This window comes from Meleagris gallopavo, chromosome 1 (genome assembly GCF_905368555.1).
Source record: "Meleagris gallopavo chromosome 1, MGAL_WU_HG_1.1, whole genome shotgun sequence".
Classification (NCBI taxonomy): Eukaryota; Metazoa; Chordata; class Aves; order Galliformes; family Phasianidae; genus Meleagris; species Meleagris gallopavo.
The window spans coordinates 140,443,399-140,454,833 of NC_139404.1; the positions used below are offsets into that span (position 1 = coordinate 140,443,399).

At 40.1% G+C, this 11,435-nt stretch overlaps 1 long non-coding RNA gene across 2 annotated transcripts in view; it reads left to right on the top strand.

Annotated features, from left to right (window-relative positions):
• Positions 1-10,500, top strand: part of LOC146545646 (uncharacterized) — a 50,491-nt gene extending 39,991 nt beyond the window's left edge. For both annotated transcript variants that reach the window (XR_014880845.1, XR_014880844.1), the window contains exon 6: positions 3,076-10,500. This is a non-coding gene — a long non-coding RNA (uncharacterized LOC146545646). The remainder of the gene's footprint in view (positions 1-3,075) is intronic.
• Positions 10,501-11,435: the final 935 nt, after the last annotated feature.

Genomic DNA, 11,435 nt, shown 5'->3' on the forward strand with positions numbered 1-11,435 from the left:
CTGCATCTTGTTCACTGGTGATGGATTCAGTTCTTAGTGCATTCTCAAGCATTCATCAGAGATTTTTGATGAAATTTTGTTTTTTCTGTGCTTCATACTTGAAAACAGTTGTTCTCAATTGACTAAGAGTGATGACATGAATAAAGCATGATTGTAAATCAAGGGGTATTTCTATCAGCTAAGGTAGGGCTTATAAAAGTCCGGTAGAGAAACATGATAACATTTTTGAATTGAATATCTGATTACAACTCTATACATTCCGTTTGAAAATTTGCAGATAATGCATTTATGTTGACTGAAAATTGACTTGCAAATATTAAAAAAAAAAAAAGATAATTTTTTTTTTGCAATCTTGAAACCTGTTGTAAAATTCCTTTATCACAATAGGAAGCACTGCTGAACATTTTTTTACTGTTCACAGGACTGTGTAAAGCCAGTGTATCAAAAAGCATAACATTCTTTGGCATAACTTGAGCTGGCATTGCACTGTGCCCTGTGGATACAGGAATACAGCCCAGATAGGGTGAATAGCACATTGATGTTTGGTTGGTGTACCACATAGGTCATGGTCCTTCTCCACTCTCACCAACAGTTCCTAGCTGCCCTAGCTGTTTTCTCAATAAAATGATCAAGAGACTGATATTTTTACAGAAACATGAATTAGGAAAAAAAAGAAGTCGAGGAAGCCATCTATTATGTTTTCTATAGGCTTTGTCTTTTCACTGTGAGACATTTTGCAGAAGCTATAGCATTTAGTTGTTGCGAATTCTGCACAGGGTGGATCATTCTCATACTAAAACCAGACTCTGCCATTCCACAGGAAATTCTTCTGGCACCTGTGTACTCTTGAGCAATGAACTGCACCTCAGAGTGACTGAACTCTGACTGTCTGATAACCTCTGCATAATGTAAAAAAAAGAGACAAGTAGGAATTTTATGAAGCTACTTAAAAGCTTATCTCCTGCAGAAGGCTTCATTGTCCGTCAGTCAGTAGAAGCCAATCTAAATCCACCACTGATACTATTCTCACAGAAAAGTTGCATTAACACATTGGAAGCAAGGAGAAAGTCATGTCAAAGTCCAGCATGTGCTAGCAAAAAGAAATCCAAACAACAGAAGGAGCTGATGGCAGTTGCATTATTACTTGAAAATTTTCCATTTATTCTTCTAAAATTCAATGATCTACAACTAGAAAACCAGGGCAATCTCTCATACTCCCTTTTGTTTTGACTTCGCTTTCGTTACCTGTAGAATAGCCAGTGATTGCAGCAGTCTGGGAGATGGTGCTTAAATTTTGAATCAGATTCCTGTAGGTTCACAGGAAGGCAAAGGAAATCCTCGACATTCCCCAAAATCTGACAGTCTGAAAAAATATTGGCCTACATTTCTCTGAGAAAACTCCCTACAAAGTCCCCCCCCAAGCAATCGCTTGGAGGACAGACAAACAGTTGATCCATTTGTGTTTGTTTCTTCAGCATCCAAATGCCAGATGAGATAGCTTCTTATATATGGGATACAGGGACTGTCTTTAAGACAATACTAATCCCTGCTGCTGTAATTGAAACCTAAAAAAGATTGAGAAGTGTTCTCTAGAAGTTTAGAATGAGTGAATGTGTCTGAAACACCCATCAACTGTTTCACTGGACTCGAGTATAATAAAGAATCATAGAATCACAGAATCATAGAATGGTTTGGATTGGAAGGGACCTTTAAAATCATCTAGTTCCAACCCCCTGCTATAGGCAAGGATACCTTCCTAGACCAAGTTGCTCACAGCCCTATCCAGCCTGGCCTTGAATGCTTCCAGGGAGGGGGCATTCACAGCCTCGCTGGACAACATGTTCCAGTGTCTCACCATCCTCATAGCAAATAATTTCTTCCTAATATCTAGTCTAAATCTACTTTCTTCCAATTTAAAAAGAAAGAAGATATTAAAGAAATATAGGTCATGCATTGTTATAAACAATAAATAAGTATAAATAGGTAAGTACATCAAAATTAGTTATATACTTACAGATACAAAAATGAAAATATTTTAATAGTAACAATGCAGTAATATTACTTATATCTGTCATTTCAAAAGAGAAGTTATTTTTTCTTTTTCTCATGCCCAATTTATACTGAAGTAGCAACCATCTTTATGCTCTGTACAATACATAGCACAACAGAATTCTGCTCTGCATGGACAGCAAAATTAGCCATTAAAATGATTTTGCATCCATAATAGCATAGAGAACCAAAATAAAGAACAGTAATTTATTCTACTGCATTTATAATTTCCTCCTGTTTTACATCACTACTGGAAATGGAAAAGGGGGGGAGTGAAATAGGAGTTCTGATTCTGAAAAAAAACAGCTCTGCTTCTCTTCATTCAAAAGCTTAATGAGAAAGAGAAAGGGAGCAGCCTCAATTGAGTAAGACAGTTTTCATCACATGCTGCTTCACCAAACAGGGTTTTGACATAGTCATATTTTGTGTTCCCCAAAATAGCACTTCACCATGCTTCAATTTCTGAACTTGTTTTTTTTTTAACTCCTTTGAATTTAATTAGGCTATTCATCAGCTTGGTAAATGCAAAGAACCTTTTAAAAGGCAGCAGTGTTTGATTTTTTAAGTGATATAATCACTCCATCTAACTGTAAAAAGATATTTCCCAGTGAGGTGTTTCAAAGGGCATTAATATTCACTTTACAAAATAATAATAGTAAAAAAAAATCCTCTGTCCTCATTTTAATATTTAAACCGGAAGCCACCATAATATCACTGAGAGTGACTCCCTAGGTACGCTGTCCTTCGTGGGCATTTTCAAAGCCCTGAAAGCCCCATTTTTGAGTGGTCCTTTAAATAAATCAGAAACATCCAATTCCTGTTTAAAGTAGCAGTATAAACCATGGCTGCTGTTGCTTGCACTTTCTCTTTTCACTCCTCTTATTCTTTTTGTTTTCCTGATGAGCTGACAGTCCTGCATGCCCAAAGCTAGATCTTATACCTTGTTCCTCACATCCCATTGTAACTGTAAGTTTTGCCCTTCGCACAAGCACTCTTGCTCTTTCCCCTTTGCTTCTCTCTTAACAGAGATATAAAGCAACAGCTCAATTATCAGAAGCACTGCCTGTGTTAGAAGGCTGAATGACCTCAAAGAGCGTGATGACCACCACAGATTTGGCTGCTGAGACCTCTGACAAAGGCAATGAACACTTTTGCGCTGTGTGAAGCACTGGAGATCTGATCATTTCTGGAGTGGGGGCTGCTGCTTGCCCTCATGTGAGATGCTCCTCTGCAGCCAGCAAGTGCTTCCATGGAATGAAAAAGAAGAAAGCAGGATAGCTTTGGCCTCTCATCTCTTTACAGCATATGTTTCAAAACACTTCCTCATCTCTTTTCTGCACCAAACTAAGTGGTTTCCTTGACTATTTATCACTTAACCTGTCTATCCTCCTCACTTATCTATCAGCTTAGTGTATCGGGTTTACATGGCAGGGTTTTGACAGTGGGGCTGGCCTCTGTGAGCAAAGCCCAGCACTGCCCCGGGTCAGAGCAAAGCCAGCTCCAGCTGCTCCAAAGGGACACACTGCTGCCAGAGCTGAGTGTGCACGGAGAGTGGACTGAAGGAAGTGAAAAATTGCTGCACAACAGCAGCTGGGAGAGAGGAGTGAAAAATATGAGAGAACAGCCCTGCAGCCATCCAGGTCAGTGCGGAAGGAGGGCAGGAGATGCTCCAGACACAGAGCAGCAGCTCCCCGCAGCTCAGGAGAGGCCCACAGAGGAGCAGACTGTCCCCTGCAGCCCATGGTTATCGCGTGGAGCAGATCTCCCCATGCAGCCATAGAGGAGCCCATGGGGCAGCAATAGATCGGGCCGGACAGAAGACACAGCCCATGGATACCCTGCGGGAGCAGTCCGGGCCGGAGCAGCCCTCGGTGGGGCAGGAGGGCCAGGAGGTGATGGCTTGGCCTCCTGTGGGGACCCGTGCAGAGCAGTGCATTTCTGGAGAGTGGCCCTATTGTACAGAGCTGTGTTGGAGCAGTGGTTGGAGAGTTGCAGCTTGTGGAAAGTCCATGGGAGAGTAATCATGGAGGAACACCAGAGACTGATCACAGCAGCCCATTCTCTATTCCCCTGCATTGCTCGAGGGGCTAGGGAGGTAGAATGGGGTGGATGGAGGAGAGATGTTTGTGGTTTGCTTTTAGTTTCTCACTGCTCTAGTCCATTATCAATAGGCAATAAATAACGTTCATCTCCTTTGTATTAGGACTGTTTTGTTCATGATGACAATTGGAGAATGACCTCCCTGCTCTTATTTCAACTCATGATCCTGATTTCATTGTGTTTTCTCCCTTTGTGTGGAGGAGAGGGAGTCAGAGAGTGGTATAGAATCATAGAATGGCCTGGGTTGAAAAGGACCTCAAAGATCATCTAGTTTCAACCCCCCTGTTATGTGCAGTCTCCAACCACCAGACTGGGCTGCCCAGAATCACATCCAGCCTGGCCTTGAATGCCTCCAAGGATGGGGCACCCACAGCCTCCTTCTGCAACCTGTTTCAGCGTGTCACCACCCTATGTGTGAAAAACTTCCTCCTAATATCTAACCAAAATCTCCTGTCCCCGCCCCCCATCAGTATGAAACCACCACACCATCTTCCATCTTATCTCCAGCAACACACACACGTGTACTTGACCTTATTCCAGCTAGAGCGGAATAAGCTCCTGAACTCACTATGCCCTGGAGAGAGTGCAGCATGATGGTGCACACCCATGTACTGCCATGCCTTTAGAAAAAAAGCATTAATTCCGTCCCGCCTTTGGAGATTAAAAATCACAAAAAGCATGTGAGAGCGTAATCACTATTCCTGTCACCTTACCGTTGGTTATGAAGCATGTTAAATTGACCACAGGAAAAGTATTTCAATTATCCCATTAATGGCATGGAGAAATCCAGTCATGAGTTACACCAGTAAATGTTAGGGAAGACAAACTGTCATATTGTGTGCCCACAATGCTCTTCTACTGGTACAATGCTTTGTAATCCCCAAGGGCCTGATGCCACACTGCATGCATAGGGAAAGAGCCTACAGCAGTGTCTGGGAGAAGCAGAGCACAGAGCAAATCTCCCTCTCCCATGCCAGAAAAGGGGAAAGTGTCACTGCAGCCATCACAGTGTTTTGCGAGAGCATCCCTGTGCTTACTGCCAATGGCTTCACAGATACTGGTTTTACAAGAAGCAGCAGGCTTCAAGCAGAGAAAATGTTGGTTGCAGGAGAAAACAGCATGCAAATAGGCACGTAATTGTAGCATTTCCTGAGCTTTGCTCTTGTCTGTCTGTCATGCGTTTGTGGGAAGTCTGCACTTGTGTTTTAGGACAGCTCCCTTCAATGGAGAGCACCAAAGAGCAAGTGAACCCTCTGCACTCTCCTCCATTTTATCTAGCAGATTTAAATAATTCATGTAATAGCTATGAAAAATACCAGGAAGCAAAAGCGTTTTAAAATTTGCTTCCATTTGTGTACTTCAGGCTTCAGTGAAACAGCTTTAAAAATATAGGCCCATTCAAGCTGAAACTGCTTGATTTTCTCGAAGCTCGCACACAAAATGCTTCCACAGTCACTCTGCTCTGAGTGATCCTTCTTCTTCCCAAGTTTCTTGTCACAAATAGAAAACCTGTCTGCCTCCAAGCTTTATCACCTTGAGCAAACGAGTGCTACTTGCAGGATTGGGAACACCGTACATGCCATCAAAATATTACAATGCATCTCAAGTTTGGAGACAACACCATAGAAATATGCACGAGAATGCCAGAGGTGATGAAGGGCTCATGAATAGAACATGAGATGGAGGTGGCCTGGTTTACTTATTTATTTATTTCCTGGGAAAGTTGATCGCTTTTCTTTTTTTTTTTCAATGAATAAGCTGTTTTCATTTATTACAGTTCAGTCTCCCTGCCATGCATCCACTGCCCCTCATGGCTACAAGATGTCTGAGTGCTTAAAATGGGTTCTGGTTACAAAATTAATTCCTGCTTTTATTCAGATTACAGGAAGTTCTAGCTGCAGCTTTTGTAAATGACTGACGCAGGCATCTTGATTAGTTTCTGAAATCATTAGATTCTATTCTTATATCGTAAAAATCACTTTTAGGGTTTAAATTTATTTTTCTCACCTGCTATTTCCACACTTAAAATAAACTAATCATTAATAAGCCCAGTATGCTACCAACTCAAAAGATAAAAGGGAGAACTGGATGCAAGTCTGCCCAATTTAACATTTTAACTGTGTGTTTCTTTCAGAGGCATAACAAAACCAGCCTTCTGAATTAAGGGTTGAACTTCCCGATATCAACAATTAAGATGTGTTGGTGACTTTGATGGCTTACAGAGAAAGAGAGAGATCTTGACTCTCACAGATGAATGCCCTTGATCCTGAGTGATGAGGAACAGAAAGAGATTCTTATCGTCTAAGAAGCATTATAATGAAACATTTCTGCTTGCAATTTTAGCTAGGCAATTATCCATATTTAAAAGATTTTTAAAAGGATCAAGTTGACAAGGTCTGGATTTCCTAATGCTTTTGTACATACTTTCAGTTTGTTGCCTTTAGACACTGGAGAATTAAAAGAAGGTACTCCTTCAGCTTACTACATTTTGCAGAAAAGCACTTCATGTCAAAGACTCATCTGTAACATCCTACATTGTGCTTCTTGACATCCACTTACACCAGCCTTGTTGTATTCCATCCCATGACCAGGGATAATGAGGAGTGTGGCTGGTATGCCAGGGACTGACGTGTTGCAACATGGCATTATCTGCCTTGGGAAATGTGACATGAAGGCATTGTCTGAAAAAAGAAAAAAATGTAATTAAGAAAAAGGTTTCTTAGCTCTTAACAGCAGAGCATGAATGCTACCAACACCACTGCTCTTTTCTGGAAGTAAGTGGAATAACTACTGTCAAATTGAAGTGTTTTTATTCTTATTTCTTTGGTTGGGGGAAGCATTATGGAGAATATACCTTTCAAGCAAAATTGAATGAACTGAAGCAATTGAATCAAGGCTATATAATGCTCTTGAAAATATAGTTTTGTGCTTGCATAATGTATTATTATATTTCCACATCACCTGTACCCCATTAAAAGGAACTATTCCTTGAAAATAAGTATTCAGATCATTCACATCCTCACAAGCCAAGTCATGGGGAAAAAAATTCAAAGGGTTTGCTGGATGATCAGGAGTGAATTTCTTCTTGTATTACCTGCACATGAAATCATTTGCTGCTGAAGTCATGATCGTTTTCAATAGAAAAAATGGTTATGCAGCCCACTGCTACTTATACAAATTAGAATGCATCACTAATCGTATGTTCTTATAACTGATTTTAGTACTGTTATTATCTGTGGTGCAGCAGCACATGTAAGTAGCCCTAGTATGGATCTGGGACCCATTGCACTGGGACCCCTGTAGCAAGTTGTTACGCGCAACATCTGTTATACATAAGCACAAAAGACAGTGGTTTGTGCTTAGAAGAGCTTGCACTGTAATGACATAAGAAATCAATGAAACACACTGGGAACAACTGGAGAATAACCTACAGAGAATAAGTACATTCACTTATGTAACAGAACAAGAGTGCTCATTGCTTTCATTTCCAAAGGACCAAACTACCTATGCGTAAGGCTTCAAGGTTCATTGTGTGAGAGGACATGAGAGCTACGCTTGCTCTCAGTATCTTCAAAAATAATCTTCTGGCACAGATGCCATGCCTTCTGTGAGGGATCAGTGTGGCAAAACTCTAAGAAGAAGCTGGTGTAGAGGATGAGGAATACAGGGCAAAAAATTAAATAAAGTATCCAAAGCAAGAAAATATCTGTAGGATCAGGGTCCTAAATTTCTTATCCTCTACAGAGTCCTTTAAACTGAGTTCAATGAAATTTAAAATCAATCCTTTCCCATTTACTTATGGGATAAAACTGTAGAGATTATGAGGTTAGTCAGGCAAGCGAGGTGAATACTTTTGGCTTCACTGGCCCATCAGGGCAAAGATCTGGAAATTCCATTTTTGTGATATTTGACAGAGTATAAATAGTAATAAGTGCCCCTGCACTTTGTCATGCTCTGAAGCCTCAGTATTGGCAGCTAGGTCAGTGTGAGAAGGCCTTGCCGTAAATGAGATTTGGGCTGTGAGTGTCTGCAGGCTTCTCCAGTACTTTTCTCAAATATATGAAGCACACAGATGGCTCTGCAGGGTATCTTAGGCCCTTCAAGATGTCTGTCTGGCCCACTTCTGTTCAGTGACAGAAACAGCTGCTTGAAATAGCAGAAATAAGAAAGTTTTACTCTGCTCCAACGCATGGATCATCAGTGCATTGGTAAAATGCAGGTTCCTCATCTTGTCTCTGCAATCCATCACACCATTAAGTTTTAAATGCATATTTTTTCTTTAAGAAGGCAGCAAAATACAGCAGGCAAGTGCTGAATAGCGATGACAGCACAACTGAAAGAACTCTATGCCTAAGAAGAACTGCAGTTCTAATTTTGGCCTATCTTTGTCCTGCATGTGTTGGACATCCTGCAATTGTCAAAGCAGCCCAAAGACAAATTCCAGTAACGTGGATTTGCTTTTTCAGTGGTTACAAAATGACGGTCACCTGGCTTTGGGTAAAATTACTGAAGATGACAACATAAATATACTGCAATCATATGCTACAAAAAAAGTCACTAATGTACTAAAAATTATTTCTGAAGTTGCCACACCTTCCTATCTGCCATCATATACAAAAGACACCTACTGTCCAATACTGTAGTTGTTGAATAAAGTGGCATCACTGCAAAATGTAGTTAATTATGTTAACAGCAGTCACAAAACACCTTCTAGACTCCTGAAATATTTGCATATGTTATCTTTGCAGTTCTGAGGGTCATATAAAGAAATTTAACCAATGATGCTGAATTCATACTGAATCTCTTCCTCTCGGAAGGGTTTTTTTACAGGAAGATTTGAATGCTTTCATGCTATAGTCATATCACTGTAATTATACTGTCAGAGGAAATCAAACAATAACATTCAAATTCACATCTGGGCTGGGGACTGGAGTCTGTATTTAAGTGCTAAGCAAAAATTCAGTTCAGGCTTGGCTTCGCTAATTCAGAAATCCTCGGAGCTGACCCTACAAGAATGTGGCTGTGCTTGGATCAGAGTGTGCTGATGCACTTCCTAGCTCAGGGGTCCCTGCCTACTCCCTGATGCCATCCCTCGTGCCTATATGAGCTCTTTGTGTCCATCCTAGTGACACTCTGACTCCTTGTTCTGCACAAATCCTGTAACGCAATGCCTCGAGCTTTCTGTCATTTAGATAAATGCTCAAGTGGAGTGGACATTTAATTACCTCACTAGAAGTTTCATTCATTAATTGTGGGTGTTGGTCTATTGTTAGAAATGCCACATTGGTTCTGGTAGTTCCAGATATATATGTCTTTTTACATAAGCCTGTAGAGGTGAATGGTAAGTCCTGAACGCTGTTTCATTACAATGTACTGCTTTTATCCTGAGGAGCCAGGGAGAACAAAGAGCCACATCTATCTTCCAGCTTGGCACGTGCACATATATTTCATGCTACACCCTGAAGCTGCATGAAAAGTTTCAGAGGACAAGCTGGAATGGATTGAAGGAGACTGACTGAAACTCCTCTCTGCAGAAAGTCACAGAATACAGTTAAGATATTTTTTAAACTAGTTTTACCATTTCCATTCTTATCCTAGTGGTTCACTTTTTAACTGACAAAGTGATTTATTAGCTGTCTTTAAAATGTTCCATCTCACTGAACAAATGATAAATATCAAAACCTAAAGCCTGACCCGACATCAATATCAAGCAGCTCAAACGTTTATGAACTTAGTTTATTTTTCAAAGAATAAACAAAAGGCAAGTGAATGAATACTGAATATAAGAATGCTATAGAAAAGATTTATTAGTCACAGTGACTAGAAGATCCAACTCACTATGTTAATTCCACTAGAGACAGAATGTAATCATACTTGAATTGTGAATCAGTTACTTTTTTCCCCTCCTTCCCTGGAGAAAGAGGCTCTGTGAAGCAGAAAATATAGTTTTATTTAGTAAAAAAACCCCAAAACTCTAAATTGTGTCTTTCTGGTTTGCCTTGTCCTCTCCATCATCCATCTTCTGAAGGTGGTCAATTCTGTTAAACTCATGGAAGAGCATGATCTGAGCTTCCTGTGAGTAACAACAGAGATGATCTTATTCCCAAATATGCACACACACAATGAAAAGGTAAAACTGTCAAAGCAGTCAGAAGTAATTCATTCATTAGAAAAATGTGATTTCCTGTTGTTCATGAATGCTGTTAGTTTCACATCCGTGTGGTTTCATTTAAGCCATTTATAACTTGTTCATTGTGTTTAGTTTAAGCTCGTCTTATTGTCAATTTTTTTTTTCCAAACAGTTTTTCAAACAGTTTAAATACAGAGTATATAATAAATACTATAAAAATATTCACAATTTTGGTGCAACTTGCTTTACATCCTGCTGATGCTTGTTGAACTGGCTGTCAGAGAAGTTAAGAATGGAAGGGCTCAAGCACAACCCTGATGCTGAAGTACCCGATAATTCTCTGCGCCTAACCAGTGTTTGTCATCTCAAACCCAGCATCCTGCAAAAGAAATCCCCGTAATCACATGAGAGCTTTTATGACAGAACCATTACCTCATTTGATCAACATGAGTTGTCACTCACTCCTCAGAAAAGGGTGAAAGGCCAGACAGACCTAAAACCTCCCCAGATGGACTCAAATTTTCTGAAGCTTGTTGATTCTTAAAACACTCTTCTGGACTGGCAGCAAAGGAACAAATGGCTCACGAATTTCACCTTTCAAGACTGTAAATAGAAATTTCTCCAGGGAAATGCATTACCTAAGAGATGATCAGTCATCATGGGCCAAATCAGAATACCTTAGGATCATAGAATCATAGCTACTCTGCATATATCCTGATATCTATATGGCACAGCAATGTGTATCAGAAGCTCAGATTTCAAAAAGAATCTAGAAAGCTGCTTCAAACAAAAAATTTTGAATAGAACATAAAGTGATGGATTGAGAGCCTGCTCTGAAAGGAAGAGAAAGAAGCTGGAGGAGTCAGGGCAGATTCCTCCACAGGCATGCACATTTTTTCAGAAGAAAGAAGACTTGGGGAAGACCATAAAGAAGGCAGGTTTAAACTGAAGGAATTACTAACTTTCTGTGTATACAGATTGAGTTCAATGTATTTTAAAGGAGCTGTTGCACTGAAATACTCCTTTAAGGCAATTAAACATGAAAAGTGATCCTACATGACCTTGCAATTTCCAAAAAAGTGAAAAATGTAATATTTGCAGCTCAAGAAAGACTGGAAATACTTATTTTCAGTCACTTTTATAAAAGTTCCTGTCA